This window comes from Aedes albopictus, chromosome 3 (genome assembly GCF_035046485.1).
Source record: "Aedes albopictus strain Foshan chromosome 3, AalbF5, whole genome shotgun sequence".
In the NCBI taxonomy this organism is placed as follows: Eukaryota; Metazoa; Arthropoda; class Insecta; order Diptera; family Culicidae; genus Aedes; species Aedes albopictus.
In genome coordinates, this window is record NC_085138.1 from 182,158,556 (window position 1) to 182,181,083 (window position 22,528).

A 22,528-nucleotide genomic window follows, 5' to 3' on the forward strand; every position below is an offset into this window, starting at 1 on the left:
CGCCAGTTGGCCGACTATTGCCGATGCGCTCTTGCGCCTGAGGATACCCGAGTACCTGTTCAAGATTCTCGAAAGTTACTTCCAGAATCGAGTAACAGTTTACGACACAGAGATGGGTCGGAAATACTTTCAGGCGACAATAAGGCCGCTGGAAAGACGAGCTCTCGACCGTACTTATCAAACCCGGTAGTGAACAGCTGCACAAAATACTTCACAGTAGTCTATCGAAGATATGGAAAGAGGAAGAATTAGCTGCTAACTGGTTGTCAGAACTTCAAATCTTGTCATGTCTGCATACGTTTGGCCCAGTTTTCCCATACTGACTTCATACTTGTTCAGAGCACCCTTAGATTCAACCGTTTTGGCTCAAATTTAATTCACTAGGTAAGACTTTTTTTTCGAATGTAACGTTCTTCATGTAGATGTGGACATCCTAATCGATACACATATCAAGTTTTACTCAAAAAGCGTACTTCCAGATTTTAACCGTGTCACTTTTCATATTTCACTATTTCCCAGTTTTCTTCACTATTATTTCCCCCAAGATTCTTCTTCACTCGCACGTGTAATCGGTTGCGAATAACTGCCCAACTTTGGCAACTTCACCGCACAACTGCGCTGCCGTTCCAGTCAATGAATCGCCACCAACTTTTCCTCCTTGCGGAAACCTGCCTCGTTGCTGTTGTTGGTGACGACGGTGTGAACTGCAGCAGCATAAGCGGTCACAAACTGGTCGCCGCGGTCCTGATGCGAGAAACCGTTGCCGTTGTTATCAAATGACCGCATTATGATAATTCGCGCGCTTCGCTCCACACGCTATGTCTCAACTAGCAGATTATAAAAGTTGAATGTACATCGGGTTTCTTTCCACAGAATGTCAGAATTCATGCTATATTATCATATGCAGAAAGTTTTAAAATATTTCATCGGGGAATTTTTGATTTTTTCACCTTTTTAGCTGTTTTTCATACAAATTTGCATGAAATTCTCATTTTCGGCCAATTTCTCTCCCATACAAAATGTATGGAAAAATTTTCACCGATAGAATATTTTGAAACCTTCTGCAAATGAAAATATAGCTTGAATGCTGATGTTTGGTGGAAAAAAATCCGATGTACATTATTTTTTTATAATCTGCTGGTTCAGACATAGCGTGCTCCAGTCACCACTTTTGTTTGGAGGTTGTCCAACAACCGTTTGTAACCGCACCGCACTGGCATCGGCACCGCCTCAACGCGTTGTCGCTGGGGGTGCGGTGATGCTGAATTTATGGCCGTAGTTTCTCCGGTGGTGTCTTCCGAAAACCGAAGATATTTTAAGCGCGAACATGTAGGAAAACAAACAGACGTGTCTTTCTCGCGGCGCGCCACAAACTGAACGGAGTAGAATCTGCGTGCCGACCAGAAGCTGAAAGTAGATAGTGTATATTTGTAGATGTTGGGGTGGGTGCTCTGTCGGAGGTGATTTTAGATATGCCGCCGGTATGATTGCTAGTTCGTCCAGTTGTTGAGCTGAGAGTTTGTTGCAAATTTTCGGATGTGGAACTTGGAAAGTGTGTTGCGGTTTGTTTTTTATGAATAGATTTGGGGGTGTTCCATATGGATGTGTATTAGATTGGATTCTGTTGCACATTCTCAACCGGAGAGATTGCCAAATCTAATACATTTCTGCATGGAAAGTTTGTGAATCATGTTAATAAATGGCTTGTATGCAGAAATTTGTAAGGCGAACGGGTTGGGCTCCTTTTGAATAGGGAAGTAGCGCCATAGGGAGATGTACGTAAATATACTCTCGATCAAAAGTTTGAAGTCACCTATCAGAAAATATTCAGATCGCGTCGTGTGACACGGTATGGAAGGGTATTGTACCATTTGGGCAGGTGTACCTATTTTGGGCACTTGCCGCTATAACTAAGTCAATTTCAAACCAATTGATTTAAATTTTTGTATAGGATTAGATACTGTGCGTATCTAACCATGTGCCAAAAAATAAGTCATTAGGTATGAAATTGGTTTAGTTATAGCGGCAGGTGCCCAAAATAGGTACACCTGCCCAAATGGTACAAGACCCTAAATGCTCACAATCCTCAGGCACATCAGTCTATAAGTATTTTCAGGTAAACACGGTAGCTTTCGGTACTTAGCGCCGTGCCCCACGCCGGGCCGCCATACACCTTAGTACCTTAGTACCTTAGTATGGACGCAGCGACACTATCCAGAAGCTTGCGCTTACTGGTATGCACACCATAGCTATTGGACATCATCCGAAACAGTGCTACTACAGCTGTGAAGGCTCTTGCAGGCGTAATCAACGTGGCTACCGAAGGTAAGCTTATCGTCGTTCATCTCACCCAGGTGTTTGACGAAGCCTACACTGATCACCGCTTACTGCTCCGACTTTTGGTTGTTCACAACCAACACCTCAGTTTTGTGGGGAGCCAACTCCAGTTTTGTGGTAGTAAGTTCCGAGAATCTTGTACAGGTATGTACCTGGGTATCCCCAGACGCCCAAACGCAGGAGTGCATCGGCAATAGCTGGCCAACTGGCGCTATTTGCTCACGTTCCTTACATTCATAGTCACTACTGCACAGTACCGAATCCCTCATCTCTTACGCTTGAGTGTTTACCCGGCGGTTTTTGTAACCGACAGGATAGCGTCTACGGTCGATCTCCCCTTCAGGAAGCCGTACTGGCTACTCGAGAGACCATTTACACTCTCGGTGTACCTCAACATTCTATTGAGAATGATCTTTGCGAGTACCTTCCCCGCCGTGTCAATCAAGCATATTGGTCTATATGCCGACTCGGATACCAGTGGTTTACCCACCTTCGGCAATAGAGGCTCTGCCTCTTCCAAGCTTCTGGGAAAACTCCCTCGTCCAGGCATTTCTGTATAGCAGACCTGAACATCTCGGAAGCATCTGCAATAGTTATTTTTAAGGCCAGGATCGGAGCTCCGTCCGGACCTGGGGCCTTACTTAGGCTAAGGGACCTTGCTATCCCCGCAGGTTCCACATCGGCGACCTCTCCTCATCGCCAGAACCAATCTCCGGCTGTCCTACGAAAGGAGGCCAAGGACTAGAATTATGACGCGGAAAAAACCCCTCGATGATCCCCTCCAACATCTATGGAGATTGCTCTGTAGGAGCCACTACACCTCTCGTCTTGGCCATCACTATCCTATAGGTATCACTCCACGGATTCGAGCTGGCACTCTTACAGAGACCCTCAAAGCAGGCTTTTTTGCTTGCTTATTGCTCGGTCTTCAACGCGGCTTTTGCAGCGGCGAACACCACCCGTTGCCGGAACCCGTGGCGTAGTAGCTACTCGTTCACTTCATAAGTGGATGGTCATGGGGTCGATCCCAGCCCCGGCAATTTTTCGTCAGTTGCTCTTCCACCCGAGAATGAAAAAAACATCACCCGTCGTTCGTTTTGTTCTTCCTCAGATCGTGCATGCTGCATCCGCTGCCTAGCCAGTAGGTAGGCGCGGCGCAGATTCCAAATAGCTTGAGTCCACCAGTACGCCGGTGGTCTCCTACATTCATTTCTAGGGTGGACTCGCCTAGGCAAGGTCGTATCGCACGCACGCGATAGTACCGCTACCAGTTCGTTGTCGTCGACTAGTAGGTTTCACTCACGGCGGAGCGCCTCCCTAAATACCCTTTCGTCGAAGTACCTTGGCCTAGCCGCCTCTTCCTCTACCCGCTGCCATCGTAGCCATCGTCTACTCTTCAGTTCAAGCTTGTTCGTACTTGTTAGACCAGGACTACAAAAAGTAACGTCAATAACAAGGTCAATAATAATCGATTTCGCACCGTTCCGACATAAACCATGACATAAGACATCTAGTATGGCTAGTGTCTCTAGCAGCATCTGACCCAGCTTATTCGTGAAACGGCTACCCCATTCCACGGCCCATGCATTAAAGTCACCCACTATTACCACCGGCCTTCGCCCCGTCAGCATAGAGGCCAGCATCTGCGTGAACTCCTCGATCGACCACCGCGGAGGCACATAACAGCTACAGAAGAAAACTCCGTTTAGTTTGACGACCACGAAGCCCCCATATGTTGTAGACACCAACTCCTGGACGGGGTATTTACCCGTCGTCCATATCACCGCCACTTTTTTTTGGACCCATCCGAGACCCCATTGCCATTGCCGGGGGTACTCGCTATGATGGCGATATCCGTTCCCCACTCAAAAACCGCCTGACAAAGTAGTTGCTGAGCTGCGTCATATTGGTTTAGGTTCAGTTGCGTTACCTGCACTGTGATTTGTTCACTGCGATTTTCTTGAAGGCCAGGCACCTTGAACCACCCGTTGGGTGCCTGTTGTTCACGGTTTAGCCGTAACAAATCAAACACTCAGGTGGACTCGTGCAGCCTTGTGCCTTATGGCCTCCGGCGCCGCATCGTCTGTGTGTATAGCTTGCTCCTGTTAGGGCCTTTGTAGTCCCATGGCTTGTGTCCTGGTTTTAGACACCTGAAGCAAACATCCGGTGGCTCTTGAAAGGTCAGATGACCTCGCCGAGACCTTAAGAGTCACCTCTAGTTTGAGAGTCCTCACCTCAACCTCTTCGCCAAGGACATCTTCCGCCAAACTTTTGTAGGCGGCGCCTTTACGTTCCTTCAGCTCCAGGATCATATCGCCCGTAAGAGTACGTCTGATACTGTGGACATCAGCTCCCTGATCCACGAGCTTGGCGTCGCTTCAACACATCCGAGTAATTAGACTGTTCGGTCTTGATGACGAGCGCGTCGCATTTACGCTTGCCACCTACTATTTTACGCCTTCTTGATTTGACGTCTCTGACTTCCTCGACCTGCGGCCTTTCTTCTTCCTTTTCCACCTTTTGTCCAAGGGGGGATGGGGGGAAAGGGGACAACCCTTACTCAGTGGTTCACCCAACTCTGTGGTTGCTGAGGGTCCGGGGAGGGTCAGCCTTTTCAGGCCGACCGTTCCCAGCTTTGCGGGACGCACAGAGGTCCAATTTTGAGAAAAGCTGGCAGAAACTCATATAAGTACATGTCTTATATGGGATACAGTATATTGAGCACGCATCCTTAATACCAGGAGCACTAACGGTCATTAAAAAAAAAATGGAAATATTGATTTTGTATCTTGTTACTGCACTGAATAGCTGCTGATGGAAAAAGTGCTGCATTTTTGATAAAGAACACAAACAAGTTCAACCACTACAAAAGTCTATTAATATAAGTAATACAATTGTTTTCAAAAGTTTATTTGTAAGTTCTTGTGTATATCAGACATCTGCAATGGAGCAAGAGATCAAAATAACACTTTTGGCTTCAAAATTGACATTACATGCCATTAGTACGAAAAATTCTTACAGTTCGACTTCAAAGTGTCTTACAAATCGCTCCTCGCTACTCCCCGCGGGGAGATTCCGTTCAAACACTCGTTTATGTATGCAGAATCGATTAAAGAAAAAATGCAACTTCCAAGAGCTGCCAAAACAATAGCGTCATGATGATATGTGTATAGTAAAATAGTATGAAAAACATTAATTTTGTTCGGATTTCGTTCAAAGAAATCGATAAAAAATGAAAATGCCTTTAAAATGAAATTGAGCGCTAAATCATGATCCAATACACTCATATAGGCTAAAACTAGCAGACTACTATGATTTGGCATTTTTTGCCAGGTATTTTTCAAATCTGGACCACTGTGGGACGCCTGGCTGGCATTACTGCCGACCTTCGGGGTTAGTATCTTCTTAGCTTCGCGGGAACCGCCAGAAAACTCACCACCTGACGGCAGCCTCACTCGCTTCTGTGAGTGCTTAGAAAAAGCAGTCGCATCCGCCACACCTTTTGGGCTTCCTGCGAAAGCGAAGGCCTCTGTCTGGGTAGACTTCGCAACCTTTGCTTTCACCGGTTCTGCTTCCGGTACCATTTTAAGGTCCTTGCTTATGTGGACGCAAGTTTCCAAGTTGCTACTATTGCAGACAACCTACATATCTCTTTTTTGGCTGATGGCCTTCATCAACCACGCTCCGTTCTCCACCGGCAGGCTAGCCGGGAATGAATGGAAGCTCTCACGCTGGAACTGCATGCGCAGCTTCCTGCTCATGACTCCTTACTTCTATCTCCTTAACGGAGACTTAGGCATTCCATGCGAAGGAGTTAGACGCACCACTACCACTTGAAGTTTGATGTTTTTTTTATTAATTGGTTGTGTTGAAGAGATTTTGCGTTTTTATGTTCAAAAATGTATAGAATTGGTAGATTTCATGTAAGAAATAGGTATTTCCTCCACATTAGTCCCGCACTCTTTACATACAGCTAGGACAGTAGTAGACAAACCACCTTAAGGTTGAAGGATTCGTCATTGACATAATCGTCATTATTGAAAATACAAAAGCAGTTTTCTCAATCAAACCTGAAATTTCGGCAGTGTAAATGTATTCACTGTATTGCGGATGCAAAATGGAGTACAGTGAATACATTTTCAATTCGAATATTCATGTGTTGAGCGAGGGTCTCCAGTTAGCCTAGTGGTTAAGGCTTTGGATCGCCAATCCGGTCGGGAAAGTTTTCTCGACTCCCTGGGCATAGTGTATCATTGTAGTGGAAGTGCTCAAAGAACACTGAGTTGAAGCGAGGCAGGCCATGTCCCAGTGGGGACGTAGAGCAATAGAGAATAAGAAGTTGTTTTGAGCGAGAAAACTGCTTTCGTATTTTCAATGATGACGATTATGTCAATGACGAATCCTTCATCCTTAAACGCCGAGATTTTACTACTCTCCGCCAGAGGTCGAAAACGAAGCAGTTATGGGCGAGGGGTGGCGTAATGGGGCCGTTACGGAAGATGCACTTCAAAATGGCAATGACCGAGGACCGATGTCATGGACCTTGAAGCCTGGTGAAAACTCTTTTACTTACCCGGTGAACGTAGATTAAAGCAGTTGGAAATCTAACCGACAGAAAGTTTAAAGAAAGAGGATTTGTAGAAGTCGAAGAATTAGAAGAGTGGTGAAGTTGTGTGAGCGTATAAACAGGACATCAGATAACGATGTTATCAGGACTCCGTAGTGGCAAGCTACCCAACTGTTTTTAATAGCCCTACTACGTCTTAGTGCTTCAACCGGGTATATTACGGCAGCATTTTTGGCCGAAGGCCGATCCGTCCAATATCGGCAGCCTAGGACAGGCATACGGGTCCATATTCAGCTGAAGCTGTACCCCGAAGTCACCTCAAGGCCAGAGACGTAGCCAGACGTGGCCTGAAGAACCCACGGTACTCCCTAACTCGTAATAACGGACATCGGCGGCCAACAGTGAGGATAAAGGAGGAAAAAAAAGGTTGCTGCAAAGAAAAGGGGCTCCGAACAGCAAAAAGGTTTGATTAATTGTAAGGAAGTGGGAAGGATTGGATAGATAGAAATGAGTAGACTAATAAAGTGTGCATACACTGTCTAAGAAACCGAAATACAGTTATTTTAAAATAAAGTTAGTGCTAGTTTAGTTACCGTAAGCTTAGGTAAGCGTGCCGACCCTGAGGCAGTTGAGTTGATGAGTCTCTAAGACGCTCCTGATTGGTTGACTCGATACTTACAAAAGAGAAATGTGGTTGTCAAGGTGTCAGAAATGCATATTTGCTTCAAATTTTGAATGATTACAAGAATGCTGGTAATACCCAACATAAAAGTAAATACCTTGGCACCTATCTTAGATTTGCCAGCTAGTATGAATTTTATTAGAAAAAATAACGCTTTTTACTGTGTTCGCAACGCACGTTGGAAAAAATCCCAATTGAAATGATTGATGTCTGATCCATGTACGGGCGATAACCCTGAAGCGAGTTTCAGAGACTGTTTCACCCCAGTAATTCAAGCATATTTTCAATCTATGTCAATGAAGATAGTAGCGAAATCTGAATTGCATATGCTCATCTTTGCAACTCAATACATGATTTCATCATGTTATACATAGTACGTTTGTAGGCTTTTGTAGCATATGTACACCTGCGCCGACGATCCTGTTCATCTTAAAATTGAGCTTTTTTTACTCTCCATTGGTAACGGTGACATCGACTATTACGTTCGCCTCGTACTAACGCGCGTAGGAAAAAGCGCCTACAACAGAAAAAAAACTCAATTTTTGTACCCTCGTCAACTTTTTAATCAATTTGACGTCAATTTCATCAAATGACAATTCCTCAATATTGCTTTCAATTTGCTCCCCCCTGCTAAGACTAGGCCAGGTAGGGGGATCGTGTCAGTGAAGTTCTGCGATATTAAATTAATTCGAAAGTTGACTGACTGCACCTGAGAGCTTCCGGGAGTAGAAGGGAATACGTACCCTTTAAATGGGTGTCAGGTGGAATTGTTTGCCTACAATTAAGTTGCTAATTTGATTGCGAATGTTTTCGTTGCTTTGATTAATTGGTTCCATGAAAGTTTGTAGTTCGATGAAATTCGCACAATCAAACACAATCAAGAGGTGGATTTGGGATCAGATTTGCGTTTTCTTCTGGGAAATTGTTTAACTGAACGAAGATAGAGGTTTTTAACGAGCTGCACTGAATTGAAGCTCCAATCCACCAAGGGAGCTGGAATTATATTGCGCCAAGCAGACAAATTGCTTCTTTGAAGAATTATGACGACGACCAACCCTAACGACCGTCGGAATGGAATTTGTTAGCCGTTTCTTTTGAAGATTTGCAATGAAATTTTCTTAATCCTTCGTGACTCTGTTGAAACTGTGCATGGAAAATCCAGGTTTCGAGTGCGATAAATGTCAGACCCATACAAATTGGTTGATTAGACCACAACTCCGCGAGCAATCAATTCATCACTCAAAAGATCAAAGTTAATTACTCGCCAATCCAAAGTAAACGCTAACTTCTCCAAGCAAAGGACCGCTGATCAATATTCCTCCTACGCATCACGCGCATCAAGTGCATATCGCGTTACCCACAACCGGCGTGGCGGCGGTCGGCAATACACAAGTGTAAACCCAGTCAGTGTATGCAATTAGACAGCTCGCTGCTGTCGCAAGTCACATCCAATGCAATTTATCCACATTGGTGATGGCGATGACGGGTGCCACCGCAGGCAAGCTCGCACGTGCTCCTCCAAGTCTATGCCATTTGTTCATCGATAATCGCAAAGCAGCTCCACTGCAGTGTTGGAGCTGAACCACTCCGATATCCACCCAGTGCTATTATCAAAGTCACGCGAAACTATCGGGAGATTGACAGTTCTCTTACGTATCGATGTCGGCTGTTGAATGTGGGTCAACCCGAAGAATGGATGTGACAACCGAAAATTGGTTTGCAATCGAAGCTAAAATTAAGTATAATCTTGTTCTTCTTGGCGTTATGTCTCTACTGGGACTTGTCCTACTTCTCAGAGTGTTCTATGAGCACTTCCACAGTTCATAACTGAGAGTTTCCTCTGCCAATGACCATATTTGGATGCGCATATCTGTATGGCAAGCATAAAGATACTCTATGCCGAAAAAAGTCAAGGAAATTTCCTTCACGAAAAGCTCCTGAACCGACCGGGAATCGAATGCATCACCCTCAGCATTGTTATGCTGGATACCCTTTACAGATGTAGCTATAGGGAGCTATAGCAGAAGAAAATAACAAGTGAATAACATACCAAGGTATTTATCTTGAATACTACCATACCTTGATATGCCCTTCATTAGGTGGTAATAAGAGGCAATATAACAAAAACGAATACCAAAATTTTGTATAAATAACACCTAGAAAATAACAAGTCTTGATGATGATTAACCTGGGCTTGTTAGGGGAATATCTGTAAATAAAAAGAAAATCGGGTTAAGTACGGTTCTTTTGAATTCCACTAAGAATTTGCATCCTTTGACAGATACGTATTTCGACCTCAACTGTAAGTTCGTCTTCAGTGTCTTGTCGACCAAGTACAAGACACTGAAGACGACCTTACAGTTGAGGTCGAAATACGTATCTGTCAAAGGATGCAAATTCTTAGTGGAATTCAAAGGAACCGTACTTAACCCGATTTTCTTTTTATTAACAAGTCTTGTTATTTCAATAATGAATGCATACCTAAAATTTCAAGTGCTGTATTTGTTATCCCAAAGTTATTGAATAACAAACTAATAACATTTCTTGTTATTAAATGTTTCATTTGTACGATGACTTCATGATATAATAACAAATCTTCTTTTTCGGTAATTTTCGCTGCTGAACCAACAAATACTACTTCAATACCAAACTCTGCTCAAGTACCTCCAACTGTTATTGTGATGTTCTCATAACATTTCGTAGAATAACGCAGCAATAACAATTTCAGGTATTAGAGCACATGTTGCTCTCCATATGGTATTTGTAAGGTATGCCCTTCTGCTCGGGTAACAATTCCATTGCTGATTGGTTTTGTTAGATTTTTATTAGGGTTTAAATACAGCAATAAGGAAAATTCACAGTTTTATGACTACTTTTATGAAAACCATTGATGAAATGTTTTATAGTATACTTGAAGATATCCAAAAAGCCAGATTTAAAGAGTAAACAAAACTCTCCGATATGTAAACCTTCTGGCATTCATTATTACCACAATAAAACTGTTTAAACTCTCAACAGATGGCGATCCGTTCGATAGTAACGACATCTGTTGGTAGAAAAGCAGAAACTACGATACTGTTTGGTTTATTGAGGTAATCATAAAAGTAAACTTGCTTTCGTTTTATTTTCGCTAATTATGGTCGTCGCCATATTGAAGAATTAGCTGACGTGAATCAAAATTAGTCAATTTTGCTCAAATGAGCAATGAATTGATAGTTTGCAGTCATTTGCATAACATGTTCACATAAATAAACTCTATCAGCTGAGTTTTCTTGTGATTCGAGATAGTTTTAGTAAATTAATAAATTGATTTATTTCATCCCAAGATGATAATATTCACCAATTTCGAAGCGCATTAATTTTATGTTTTTGCAAAACCTCTCCCAGAGTGGTCCACTTAGCCGGAAAATGCTCTTAAAGATGTTATCAAGAGGTTTTGATGTATAAATCAGTTTTATTGCAAGTTTTATAAAATTGGTCATAAAAATCTTTTATAGAGCCGAACAAAACTTAAAATGTTACTTGGGTTGCTCTTTTCCAAATTCCATGAATCAAAAAAAATCAAAAAAAAAATTTAAAATGTTAACTTTTAGAAACATAAGCCGTACCTAACATACAAGCCATTTGGAATTACTTTGGGGTATACAGTCGATATGGCGGTTGATGTCTTCTACAAAGCGTTAAACTGTTTACATTGTACATACACATTACACAAATAGTACCTCACTCGACTCAGGAAGCTTGACGAATACCGGATGAATGCATTTCTTACACGCGTCCATGCAAATGATTATTGTTTTCTATTTTGGTATCACGACCCACCGCACGACGATGACGGGTGTGCCCTCCTTGTGTCAGCTCCATACTAGTAGATGTACGTATAGGTACAAATCACTGCTCAATTATTCGCACTGTCATAATCTAATAAACGTGGTGACATCGCACTGACTGTGTGCGCTTGGTGGAGGCAAACCTAACCCGCACGGATGTTATCGGATTGGTTTTACTGATAGGCCGTGGTTGATTGAGTAAATGAAATCATTCCCTCCCTATATTGCTAGTTTTGTCTTAGCGGTAGGCATGAATGGTACAACACTATCAATCAGTATGGGGAAAAGGAAGCGGGGATGATGACTGTCCCAGTGTGGAAGCATTTCTATCAATGGAAGGCAATCAATGAAGGGATACGATGAAGCGTTGATACAATTTTCCGATGTTTCTTTTTTTTTCTTTCTGGTGGAAATAAATGATATTGAAATGACATTTCCTTTCACTACATGAACGAGGGAAATGAAAGGGATAAACCCCTCCCCACTAGAATTGAATGTTTCAGATCAAACATCTTGAATAAAAAACAAAACCAAAAGGACAAGGAAAAGTTTTGTAGAAGCACCACCCTCGCTAATTTATTCTTTTTTTTGCAGAAAATTCATAATATTAACTCTTTTGATCTTCTTGTTGGCGTAACATCCCCATTTGAGACTAAGCCTGTTTCTCAGCTCATTAACTAAGAGCTTCCTCTGCCAATGATAATTTTGTATGCATATATCGTTTGGCTGGTAGTGCTAAAGCTACATATGTATAACTAAGCCATATTTGAAAGATACGACAGTGGAAGTATTTTTAAAATTACGCACCAAGCGTCTCCATTTGTTCCTTGATTTCGTGGGAGTCTGGCATCATCTTGGGACATCAAACCCGAAACCAGTAGAGGACCATCCTTGGGACCATCCATAAATGACATAGCATTTTAGGGGGGAGGGAGGAGTCTGTGAAAGTGTGACGGACCATGTTTTAGATACAAATGGGAAAATGTGCTACGAGGGGGGAAGGGGTCAAAAATTGGCCAAAAAATGCTACGTCATTGGCTTTAGGACATTTGGTCGAATGATATTTAGTCGGATGACATTTGGTCGAAAGTACGTTTGGTCGAATGAACATTTGGTCAGAACCCATTTTGTGGAAGAAGAAGCATATGACATTTAGTCGAATGGACACTTAGTCGAATGGACATCTGGTCGAAAGGCTCTAACTGATGAAAAAAGATTTGAGTAGAAAATAATATTATAGATTTCGGTATCATAATTCATATGTTACTGAACATATTTGGTTGAAAGTACGTATGGTCAAATGGACAATAAGTCGTATAGCAATTCAATCGTGTTGAATTATATTAATCACTGAAAAGCAAATATTGTAGTGCTGTGTAGTTTTCGTCGGCATTAGTAGTTGATTTTCCATCAAAGATTTCTCCTTCTTTTCAATATATGATGTTCTTTCAAGTCTGTTATTTGTGCTAATAGTGGACATTATGGTTGTGATTTTTTTTTTTTTTTTATCAATGACACAAGTTTACAAAATAAAACGAAAGTCGGGAACTTCTGTCAACGACCAAAGTTTTTGAAGCACAATTTAGTGCTGATTTCGAAACCGACCTTCAAAAAAAATTTAAGCAGAACAGTTTTTGAGGTTTAGATCAATATCGAATTTTGCAACTTTTCAAAATATGTAATTTACTAAAATTCAAATATATTACGTTTTGTTCAACCAATTTTAAATCTTTTTCCATAAATTAAAAGCTGAATACAATACCATTCGGTCGTCTGAATACAGGTTTTGCGTCAGATTGATGAAATTCAAGATATTGACGATCTTCTTAAATTTTAGCAAAATTCCCAAAAATTTTTGAAGAGATGTATTTTTTTAATAAGAAAAAAAAAACAACTTAAAATTTTTTTCTCGCCGTTTATTTGACATATCATATGTAGGCGAGTTACAGAAAAAAATTCAGCTCAATCGGAACATTGATTACGGAGAATTAAATGTTTGAAGTGAGCGACTTTGCTTAAAAATAGAACAAAAATCGATTTCAAATCATAAACCTTGTATGGAAAGTCGAAAAAAATTCCGCTCTACTGTAATTTTTTTCTTTCGCGTTTTCGAACTCAGGGCATGATTCTACACCAAAAATGATCATCAGCTTACGGAGTTCAAAGATGCTGTAAACTAGTGTGTTTTTTTTTCTTCTTTTGAACATAGGCTATTCTTTCAAGTATCGTATTTTTACTGTGTTCGAATGTTATAGCTGATGTCTTTTTATCATGTTTTTTCATCTTCGAAGCATAGGCTATTCTTTCACGTTTATTGTTTTGATGGCGTTGTCTTGTACCAACGGTTGAATGTTTCAGAAAAAAAAAAACAAATTTCCTTTTAAACACAAGCTGTTCTTCCGTTTGGTATTTGGATCTTATAGCTGCAAACTTTTTCATCAGAAATTTTTCCTTCTTTTAAGCAAAGCTGTTCTTTAAGGCAGTGTTGCATTTGAATTGAATGCGAGCCAAAAATGAATTAAAAAAAAGACACTACACCGTCTTCAACCAGAGGTTGTACAGACTGAACATATGACAACGGACAACACACATAACACCCAGTGGCCCAGTGGAGAATTTTCCGTTTCACGAAAAGTTTTCCCCGACTGGAGCGGGAATCGAACCCACACTCCGAGGCTTACGAAATGCCTCTAGCCGCACGGCCGCGAAGCCGTTCAGTTTTTTATAACAAGAACGCAGTAGCCGTTGCACTCGAGTGTCAGTGCTTTTTGCTGACCAAAAAGGCTCTTCAGAACCCAATTCGGCTCTGAACTGTTATGTTATTTTTCTATTGATATCCCGACTAGAAAAATATATCAAGTTTATAACACATCGTGTTATGATGATATGAAATTTTTCTATAATTTATTATGTTATAAACTAGATGCAGGATGATGTTAAAATAAATAAAATTGTAACAAAAAGTACACCGGTCTAATCAAAATAATAACCTATTTTGTTATAATCAGATCAAAATTATAATACAATATGATATAAATTGTAGGTTCAATAAAATTAGTTTCTATCGTATTTTTATACAATTGTATAAAATGATGTTCTGAATATCACAGAATAAAAACTAAATTATTTCACAATGTGTTATTGAACAATATTTGTAACATAATATGATACAATTGAGATATAATATTTTTAAACACCGAAGATGTTAAACATGATTATTTCACAATGAGTTATACATATCATGGTTTGTTATAATTATGTTATATTTTTATCAGAATCTTCTAGTCGGTATGTCATGCGAATAAACCGGTCCGGTCACCCAAAGCTCCTGAAATCTACTCTGTTAACATACTAATATACATTGTTGGGTTTAGGTGTAAGAAATTGTTTTTGTTAGTGATTGCTGCTTGAGAATCCTTTTCTGAAATGACCAACTAATAGGCTGATGGCAAGACTGGTCAGGCTATCGGTTGAAGCAATTTTTTTGAAAGTTATTGTAGCTTACACTGCCCATAACCGCATAATAGTAACATTCGACAAAAGTAGGCAATGAAGAAAATGGAACCCAAAGTTGCAACTCTTAATTGTATGAGAATGCAGCGAATTTTAAAAAAAATCCTACAAATTTGTTATCAATAATTTAGCAATAAAATCGTCTACAGTGCTTCTTGTATGCTGGATCAATTATCAGAAAATAAATCGAAACTAAGTATGATTGATGACACGCTTTAAAGCCAGTATATTTTCCAAGTGTGACTGTTCTGCGGTTACATTGGCCAATGAGACAAAATGACTCGGTATTTTTCTTCTTAAATTCTAGAACAAACTTGTAACTTTTATGTTTTGAGGTTATGGCTTTCAGTCTTGGAAGAAAAACTCAAAAACGAATTGTTAAGTCTTCATCCGACGTTTCGGTCACTATGCTCCGTTTAGTTAAATCCTTGAGAAAGGCACAATATAGTGACCGAAACGTCGGATGAAGACTTAACAATCCGTTTTTGAGTTTTTCTTCCAAGACTGAAAGTCATAACCTCAAAACATAAGATCAACAGTCGATTCCTTAAGAAACTTGTAACTTTTATTCAGGTAGTGGAAAGTACTTGTGATTTGATGATGATCCCCGATGGTAACTCAATACCGGCAAAATATGCAAATGTTACAAATATGCAGTTATGGGTAGTACAGGCCAAACGTGTTCCTGGAACTCCGGATTTTCTTAAACCTTCAATGATTGGACCGGTTCACTCGAATCTGCTCTCAGTCATCTGAATCAGTTTCTGAATCTGACGAGCCAGAGGTTATTTATATCTGTGAAAAAAAATGCCGCAGATATGGTTATTTCAATTCAAGGAATACCAGGATATCATGCTGGCTTTCTACGGGTGTATTTTTGGCGGGTAATTCAATCGCTATTCGCGTTTGAAATCTTGAACTGAAGAATTATCAAATATTTCTGATTGCAGAGTGCTGAGTTTGAACTTTAATGTAAATGGATCGCGTTCAATTGCACCGCTGCTTCTGTCAACTACCGCCCAAAGAACAGTTATCCAAAAAATGGTTTATTTTTTTTTAGTTTTTATTTTTGTGTATTTTAACTCAAATGCTAAAAAAAATGGTTTACATCTAAAGACTTTTTCAATCTAATATCTTATTTGACATACACAATACCTTGACATAGCGGAAATGAAATATTGGGGTGATTGTTTGTCAATTTAAGCTGTTTGAGTTAAGTATTTGTTGAGTCATGGCCAATATGATACTAAAATAAGTTCAGTAACATTTAAACTATGATACCGAAATCTAGGTATAATATTATTTTCCACTCAAATCTTCTTTCATCAGTTAGTGCCTTTCGACCAGATGTCCATCCGACGAATTGTCCATTCGACTAAATGTCATATGCTTCTTCTTCCACAAAATGTGTTTCACAAAATGTCCTTTCGACCAAATTTCATAGATCCCCTACATAGTGCTCAAAGGGCTACCACTATGGGTATAGCTTACGTGATGCAGTATTTCATACTTCAAATGTCTTTCGACGAAATGTCATATATCCCTCCATAATAGGGCTTCCAATTTTCCCGGGATTCAGCTTCCCGGGAAACGGGAAAAAATATAACCATTTCCCGGGATTTCCCGGGATCCCGGGAAATAAGGAAACTTTATTTTTGAGCGAAAAAGGTATTTATTTTAAAGAAAATCGCTAATAAGATGCAATATTTTTTCACTTCTTATTGTAGACAGTGATCAATTCAGGAAATTTCACGATAAGAAGGTTCATAGTTTACTGTCAATGCGTTTAGGTACGTTAAGGGCCCATATAGCCGAGGCGGTAAACGCACGGGTATTCAGCATGACCATGCTAAGGGTGACGGGTTCGATTCCCGGTCGGTCCAGGATCTTTTCGTAAAGGAAATTCCCTGACTTCCTTGGGCATAGAGTATCTTCGTGCCTGCCACACGATATACGCATGCAAAATGGTCATTGGCAGAGGAAGCTCTCAGTTAGTAACTGTGGAAGTGCTCATAGAACACTAAACTGAGAAGCAGGCTTTGTCCCAATGAGGACGTAACGCCAAGAAGAGAGAGAGAGCGATTAGGTACGATTTCAACCAGCAATAAATATTGAAATTTTGATTTGAAATACAAGAATGTGTTTTGCAAAAGTATTTAATTATTCATTGATTATTTTGGGTACATCACCAGGCGTACATTAACCCTAATGAATGATGCTCAATTTAATCTTAAGATTTATTCCTAAAATTTACAATCACATTGTAATTCCTATTGAACAGATACAATAACACAAGTTAAGAGTACATAACACCCGATACAAAAAATAACTTACTAGAACTGCTAAAAACAAAAGGAAAAAAACTTCGACTTCAGTGAAAGTCCAATTATGGCTTCATACGTGCTATTAACTGATCGTCTAATTAGCAAGTGCTTCATGAGGTTGTTGCAACATGATCTAATAGCAATGTTGAAATTTATTTGTTCCTAAATTGTTGGGCAGTCACCATAGCCTTTTAGAAATTCAGCTATAAATAGGACTGACTGGATAGCATTGTTGGGTTGTTGGTGGATCAGTTGACATTATTATAGGATGAATTCCATATGTACTCTGAAGCAGTATTAAAAAGAAGAAGAATCGTTGTCAGTTGAAATCAGTTTCAATGCCTTCATATTATTAAGAGGATTTTATCTGCCAACGATTTTCGTTAAGCTCAAATTGTATAATAACATCAACATAAATAACATCTGCATAGACATAGAGGTTATGTGATTTGACGATTTGACAAGAAGCTGGGTAATTCAATCATTGACACACAAATTTAAATTGGTCCTTTAACACTTGACAAAAAATAGACAATAGAAAAAGAAACCCGGGATACAAAAATTTATTTCCCGGGATTCGGGAATCCCGGGAAATTTCATTTCCCGGGAAATCCATCCCGGGATTGGAAGCCCTACTCCATAATGGGTGTTGGAAATTGCCAACAGAATTAGGAGGTTCCGCAATAATAATACCGGAAATGAAATAACCGTAGCTTATGGTTTGGTTACAATCCGGATGAATTATTATTATCCTGAGAAATTATACAATTTTAACGTGTGAATTCATGTGTGTGTAAATAATAATAGTTATATGTATTTGTTTCATGTTTTTTTTGTAAATTAACTTACGTTTAGTCCCAATTTGCTGTATCGTTTCCCTCCGTGTCAAGTCAAGTCAAACCTACTCGTATTGTGTCGTGGGCATCGGTTGTTTTGCGCAAAACACGTTCCGTACTTAGTCGCAACAGTCGACTGATCAACCTGCCGTACTATAGTTAGTGGAACTAGATTTAAGTTTGCATGAATTTTTGATAATGCTAGATTTACCTTTGCAGTAGTAGAAGATGTAATTTCTGTGTATGTGACTTTTAGGTTATAGAACTATTGGTGTTGGATTTCAAAGTATCTACGTAAATAATATCTTTAAGTTTATACAAATTCGAAACAGTTCTAGAGCGTAGTTTACCTTGTAAGAATATTAAGGAATTCACTTTGTTTAAGCAATAATCTGTAATAAATTTGCACAAAATAACTGCACTTGATCTTGGCGAGTCTTAGCATTTCTACACTACATGACAATTGACATATCATATAGGTACGTTTTTCGTTGACTCACCGCGTGACAGTGAAGACTGTCACTCCGTGTTGTGTTCAATACCACCCAGTGCAGATGACCGTCTCGATTGTAGTTCGGTGCCATCCGACATTAGGGTGGTTCAAAGAAGGCAATAAAGGCGCGGTGGTGTGAATTCGCCTACAATGGGTTTCGACCAAATGCCCATTCAACTAAATGTCCGTTTGACCAAATGTACTTTCGACTAAATGTCATTCGACCAAACGTCATTCGATCAAATGTCTTTCGACGAAATGTCATAGATCCCAAGCTTTGCCCCCCAATGGGTACTTGTTGGCCCCTGTTCTCTTTGGTACTTCTTCTTCTTCTTTCTTCTTCTTTGGCTCGATGTTCGCATTGGAACTAGGCCTGCCTAGCTTCAACTTAGTGTTCTTAATCGCACTTCCACAGTTATTAATTGAAGGGCTTTCTTTGCGTGCCATTGCATGTTTTTTTTTAACATTGTGTGATAAGTACAATGATACTCTATGCCCAAGGAGTCGAGAAAATTGACTCGACCGAAACGGGAATCGAACCCGCCGTCTCCGGATTGGCGATCCATAACCTTAACCACTAGGCTAACTGGAGACCATCTTTTTGCTTATTTATTTATAGATCGATATTAAAGAAACGTTAAAGAAACTCTTTTTACATCATTTGCTCAATCAAATATAAAAATTGAAGTTGTTGCCAAATTTTTATTGTGTTGTGGTGGAATAATTGTCGTAGAAAGCTTGTTATAACGAGCGCAGCTGCAAATTCGCTTTAATTGTTTCTAAAAGTTTTATTAGACGATTGTACAAAAAGATATCATACAACTTGGTCTAATAAACTTTGAAGAAAGGTTGTTGATATATTTGTAAATAGCAAACGGGTTGAACGTTAAACAACAGCCGTATAATGAAACAACGATCATTTAATAAACATAACATTTACAATGCTTATAGAACGGCTGATCTGGAACAGATTCTCCATTTCTGGGCTTACAAGAGTTGAACAACAGTTTGTGGAACTTTTTTAGCATGCAGAAAATTGCAATTTTGAAAGGCATTGAAAAAGCTCAACTTATTACCCTTTCAACTACCATGCGCCTCCTTCTCCTTCCATTTGCTGCTGTGCTTTGAGGAGTTCGATTGAGCCTCCTGGTATTTCATTACCAGCCAAAGCGGAAAATATCAGCGTACGGTTTTCCTTTTGCGCTTTTTAACTCTTTGATTGAGAAATTGTTCGAGTTATGCCCCACTTTTCCCTAAAGTTTTGATAATCTGAGGAAAACAACATTTTAATGACAACGAGTGTTTTGGAACATGGGGTTAGATGTCGAACCCAGCTATAATACAACCAGTGATTTTTTTTTTATTTTAGGAAACACTTATTTTTCCTTCATATCTAGGGTTTGAAGATTTCCTTCCGATGAAAAATGTGTTGGTTAATTGTCTAGCTATCTTACTCAAATCTGTCGTATATAAAACACTTCATTTGTGAGAAATACTTGCGTTGATGAAAACTTTATTACAAAATTGAACAAGCTGGATAAGAGAAGTTGTGTATATTTTTTAAATCGCACAAATATAAGGTTTTGGCTGAGTGGGTAATATCGTACAGGGGATGGTCAAAATGTTTGTGCAACTTTTTTTTACTCTCGCAAAAAAAAAATCAACAAGCTGTAACTTTTTATAGAGTGCAACAAAAATTCTCAAATTTGAACTGTATTTCAACCTTTTATATGTGCATAATTCGTACAAATTTGAGCTCGATTGGTTAATCTTTCGCGATGCTAGAACTGTTCTCGTAAAACACTATATTCTAGACAACAAATTTTTGAACAGTCATATCTCCGAAACCATGAAACGAATCGAATGAAACTGGACACCTTCGTCTTCTTCTTCTTGGCGTAACGTCCTCACTGGGACAAAGCCTGCTTCTCAGCTTAGTGTTCTATGAGCACGTCCACAGTTTTTAACTGAGAGCTTCCTCTGCCAATGACCATTTTGCATGAGTATATCGTGTGGCAGGCACGAAGATACTCTATGCCCAAGGAAGTCAAGGAAATTTCCTTTACGAAAAGATCCTGGACCGACCGGGAATCGAACCCGTCACCCTCAGCATGGCCATGCTGAATACCCGTGCGTTTACCGCCTCGGCTATATGGGCCCAACTGGACACCTCTGTAAATCAAAACCGCTTGAGAAGATCTGACTGTACGAAACTATTCAATGACAAATGCCACCAAAATACTTTTTTAGGTTTGACGCAAACTCATTTTGCATATTTTGATTAGGCTGGTAGCAAAGGTTAGCCCGGATCAGCAGTAAAATTTCGTCCAATTATATTATCTACGTTTACATCTGTCACAGACGATAAGCATCATGTCTGATAAGCAAAGCCACGCTGCTAATAGCGTGAGATTGATCAGATTTTACGACCCACCGGTAATCAAATATGATTTTTAAAAATTTTATGCCACAGTCAGCTTTAATAGGACCACTTTCAAAGCATCAGCAAGATAAATGATGGCGTGTGTCGAAGTTGTTTCACCTAAGCCCGAAATAGACAAACAGGTTCTCCTCATTTCGCATACAGTCCAGTGACATTTCCAACACCGGCTACTACTGGCTGCTCAGAAATGACAATCGAATGGAATTCAAAACCGTAGAGAGGATGTCCCAGTCCCATCTCTGTTGGTGCTAACGAATGGAACATTCTTTTTTTTACTCAAACTTGATACTTATGGCATAAAAAGTATCCTCGACAACATTCTCTCGACCTTGACAATGAGCGTATCCCAGTCCAGTGCAGTAAAACTGTACCCCACTCGCTATGTTCGTTTACAAGCGTTCCATTTGGCGAAGAAAAATCACATACTAATACCATTCATTAATCATAATCACGAGCATGTCCACCCACTGTTTTTCCGCGCATTCGCTGAAGATTGCAGTCTGTGGTCCGGCTGACAGACGGACGTGCCACTCGTTGATGAACGAACAGTGATCTCCGCACACGCTTAGGTTTAGGGGCATATATAATTGTGGTCAAGCAAATCCGGGAAAAAAATTGAAGTAGGAAACCTGTAACAACTTGAACAGACTATTAGTCAGCGTACACCACCGCGCGTTTAGGAATTTTTAAGCTTTGCATTGCGAGCGGTAACTTTGAGTTGATAAACATTAAATCACTGTTGAACAACGGTTTTGATCTCGTGTCCAACCACTGCTGGAACACCCGATTCCAAATTCATGACTAGAAAGTCATGAAGATTACGGTTTAAGTCATGGTTCTAGAAAACATGCGTTATGAATTCATGACATATTTTGTTCTTTTTCGAGTCTTTGGAAAGCAAAACCGAGTCATGATATCATGACGATTTTTCATGATGTATTCCCAAAACATAAAACACATTAATATTTATCGCTAAATCATGACTCATTTTGTCAATTTCGGCATTTTTCCTCACGTCATAATTGACCATTCACCAGTAAAAAAGTTCGCAACAAATTCATTTACTGTTTAGTCACCGACAATTGTCGATTTTATGTCATTATCTGTGCTAGTTAGCGTAAAATATTAACGCCGAACTTCCTTTGTCGTTTGTTTTGTGTCGATAATTCTTCTTACTGGTTCTGGCTTTTTAAAAAGTAGTGCATTCCGTACAAACAAAACACAAACAAGTATGCATTAAACTCAGCGTGCACGAAATGAAATCCACATTCGTTTTCTTCCCTCCTCCCTTTTTCCCACATGTGTCAAGTGCACTAGTGGGAGATGAAATTTCACACCGATCCGAGGGTGTTGGTTTTTCCTGTTTCTAATTTTCCCCCATAGTCGCGTCGGTATAGATGAGTTTACGTAAGCGCATATCGATGCAAGTGGAGTGTAAACATTCTACACGTCCAATTTCATATTTCTATTTACTTAAATTAGCTGACCGTTTTAAAAATAGTC

The 22,528-nt window shown here is 39.9% G+C and overlaps 1 protein-coding gene across 5 annotated transcripts in view; it reads right to left on the bottom strand.

Annotated features, from left to right (window-relative positions):
- Nucleotides 1–22,528, bottom strand: part of LOC134289707 (atrial natriuretic peptide receptor 3-like) — a 114,704-nt gene that overhangs the window by 32,032 nt on the left and 60,144 nt on the right. Inside the window, exon 1 of one of the 5 annotated variants that reach the window (XM_062856026.1) lies at nt 474–809. The exons of 2 other annotated variants lie outside the window; for them this stretch is intronic. The gene's annotated coding sequence lies outside the window, so the exon portion shown is untranslated. Of the gene's footprint in view, nt 1–324; nt 443–473; nt 810–22,528 lie in introns of those variants that run through there. 2 more of the 5 variants (XM_062856029.1, XM_062856030.1) reach the window with 2 other exon arrangements.